This window comes from Chrysochloris asiatica, unplaced genomic scaffold (genome assembly GCF_000296735.1).
Source record: "Chrysochloris asiatica unplaced genomic scaffold, ChrAsi1.0 scaffold00025, whole genome shotgun sequence".
NCBI classification, from domain to species: Eukaryota; Metazoa; Chordata; class Mammalia; order Afrosoricida; family Chrysochloridae; genus Chrysochloris; species Chrysochloris asiatica.
In genome coordinates this window covers 1,308,942-1,312,253 of record NW_006408543.1, presented here as the reverse complement: position 1 = coordinate 1,312,253, position 3,312 = coordinate 1,308,942, and positions in this window count along the sequence as shown.

The following is a 3,312-nucleotide window of genomic DNA, read 5'->3' as shown; positions in this document are numbered from 1 at the left end:
AGCTTTTCCATCGTCTCTTTCCTCAGATGTAGTCAATTTGATTTCTATTTATTCCATCTGGTGAGGTCCATGTGCATAGTCGTCTGTTATGCTGTCTTAAGAAGGTATTTGAAATGAGCAAATCATTGGTTTTGCAGAATTCTGTCATGTGTTCTCCAGCATCATTTCTATCATAAAGGCCGTATTTTCCAACTACTGATCCTTCCTCTTTGCTCCTAACCTTTGCATTCCAATCACCAGTAATGATCCATACATCTTGATTGCATGTTTGATTGATTTCAGATTGAAGAATTTGGTAGAATTCTTCTATTTCATCCTCACTGTCTTTAGTGGTTGATGCGTAAATTTGCATAATAGTGGTATTAACTGGGCTTCCCTGTATGTGCATGGATATTATCCTATCATAGACAGCATTGTACCTCATGACTGATCTGGATGTGTTTTTTTGACAATGAATGCAACACCATTCCTCTTCAATTTGTCATTCCCTGCATAGTAAACCATGTGATCATCAGATTCAAAATAGCCAATACCAGTCCATTTCAGCTCACTCATGCCTAAGATATGAATGTTTATGCAGTCCATTTCATTTTTGAAAACTTCCAATTTTCCCAGATTCATAGTTTGTACATTCCATGTTCCGATTATTAATGGATGTTTACAGCTGTTTCTCTTCATTTTGAGTTGTATCCCATCATCAAATGAAGGTCCCGCGGGCTTTTCTCCCAAGGGCTTTACTCCATTTGCATCATCACGGTCAGCTCTACTTTGAGGAGGCAGCTCTTCCCCAGTCGCATTTTGAGTGCCTTCCAACCTGAGCGGCTCATTTTCCAGCATTATATCTGACAGTGTTTCTCTGCTGTTCATAAGGTTTTCAGTGACTATTCAGAAGTAGTTTGTCGTTCTTTATATCATCTGCATATCGCAGGTTGTTAATGAGTCTTCCTCCAATTCTGATGTCACATTTTTCTTCATAGAACCCAGCTTCTTGGATTATTTGCTCAGCATAATAATCAGCTTCATCTGGAAGCTCATCTGAAACCTGTCCACCATGGGTGACCCTGCTGATATTTAAAATACCGGTGGCATAGCTTTCAGAATTACAGCAGGTCACAAGCCACCAAAGTACGACAAACTGTGCCCTTAGGCACCCTTAAAACCTAGAATTGAGCTCAGTCCCATGGCTCAGACAAGCCAAAGACAGACAAGGCTAGAAGGTGAACAGTCCTACCCAGGTAGTGCGTACTCCTCAGAACCACAACCCACAGAAGCTCCGAAGGGCCGCATTTTCCCAGGGAGGGGGGAGGAATGGAAACAGGAAGGAAGTAGGAAGAACAGTGATAAATCTGAGAACCGCAGTCAGTGTCTCGAAACAAGATATTCATGGATATGGATTGTTGAATGCAAAACCAATTTGCTCTGGAAACTTTCACCCAAATCACAGCACAAAGAAAATCGAATGTACAAAGCAGCTCCCTTTAGCCCGGGTGTATCACACACAGACATCTGAATGTGGTTGATGTGTTTGCTCACTTGGGGCTTCCTGCCTTGTGGTTGCTCAGATCCCTGATAAGAAAAAAAAAGCCGGCCCCCCAGAGACAAGAAACTAAAGGTAGACTTAGCTTCTCTCACCCTGGGAGACCAGGGCAAGAGGAGGTGGTTCCTCTTGGTCCCAGGCAATCTGCTGTGGTGGAAGCTTCTGGAACAGCTACTGCGTGGTGAGCCTGGAGTCCCCACCCTGTGACCAGATGTGGGGGAACACTGTACTCTGAGGCCTCTTCGGGGGCAAACCCTTTCTCTGTGCAGGCAACCATGGTCTATCTCCCCAAACCCTGCTCTCCCAGAGCCCACAGCTAGGCACACAGACAATAGGGGCCTGACCTTGGGTAACACCCAGAAAGAAAGGGGTGGGGGGGGAGTCAAGGGATGTGCTATTCAATCTCCAGGGGTGGGCAGACCTGTGCCCCTCATTCTGGTCATGAGATGGAACCCAAACTGAAAGGGGTTCGCTGGAGGGACCCACAGACTGAAGAGGAGAGGCCTGAGTTCTAGCGCCCACCTCTACCCCAGCCCAGACCCCTAACCCTGCCTATCTGCCCTGTTGCCCCACAAATTTCACAGGATGAGCTAAATCCTTGGTCCCTGTGTGCACAGCCCTACCTCAAGCTCCCAGTGGTCAGAGGTTCATTTCTATGCCCACTGTGCCCTTGCCAAGCAAAGCCTGGTCTTCAGGGACACCATATGGACTGTGCTGTTGTTAAGCACCCTTGGGTCAGGTCATACTCATAGCCACCCTGTATAGGGGTTCTGAGGAGCGGCTGGTGGGTTTCAACTGCCGACCGTGTGGATAGCAGTCAGTCTGGTACTTATCCTACAGTGCCACACAGCCCTAAATCACAGGGCAGGCCTTCAGCTGGAACAGGCCCCCTTCCCCTTGGTAGACGTGACTCCCGGTAGCAGCTACCACCCACAGTGTCCACTATGGTGTCCCTAAGAGGCTGGGAGGATCAGGGAGGGTACCCTTTGCACCCCACAGTGTGTCTTCGGGACTAAGTGTTCCCACAGGCAGCCGCCAGCCACCTGGGCCTCCCAACATGGGATACATGACTGCTCCAACCATGGGACCCAGTCTCATTTCTCACACATTCATTTCCACTGATGCACATTGTGGGCCACCGGCTGCCACACATCGGTCCCACACGGTCACAGGCAGCATCTGCTCTGGCCTGCCACGGCTCCGGAACAAAAGCAAGCGCTTGTTTACAAATTGTCCATTGCAGTGTAAGTTGCAGGTTGGCATTGGCCCTGGATTGGGGGTAATTTATGGAGATTGCTTTACCTGGGGCCGCAGGACCGTGTCTGGGAGTAATTCACACCAGGCTCATTCCGGATGCTGGTGAAGCCCTGTATTTCACGATGACAATGTAATCACAGATCCACATTAAAAAGTCATTATTGTTTAGAATCCAGCTTGGTTTGAAAAACACTTACTATAAAATTCAACAGCCTTTGTAAATTACCTAAAGGTTTACTCAAGAATTCAAGGTGCCGTGATTTAGATGGGGAACTTACCACTCGATCGATTCCAGAGGGGAGGGGGGCCCAGTCCCTGCATTTACAGGGAAGATTAGTGAGTCATTGGAGGAAATGAACTCCTCCGTGTTGGTTCATAAATAGTGATGAAAAGAATTTGCGTCCAGAGATCTCGAAGGCAGACGTTGTGTCCCAAAGGGTCCCAGACTCACCTTTATGCTCTTATGCAGAGTTTGTGTGAAAATTGGGAGCTGCAGAAGTGAGAAAAGTAAGAATTTG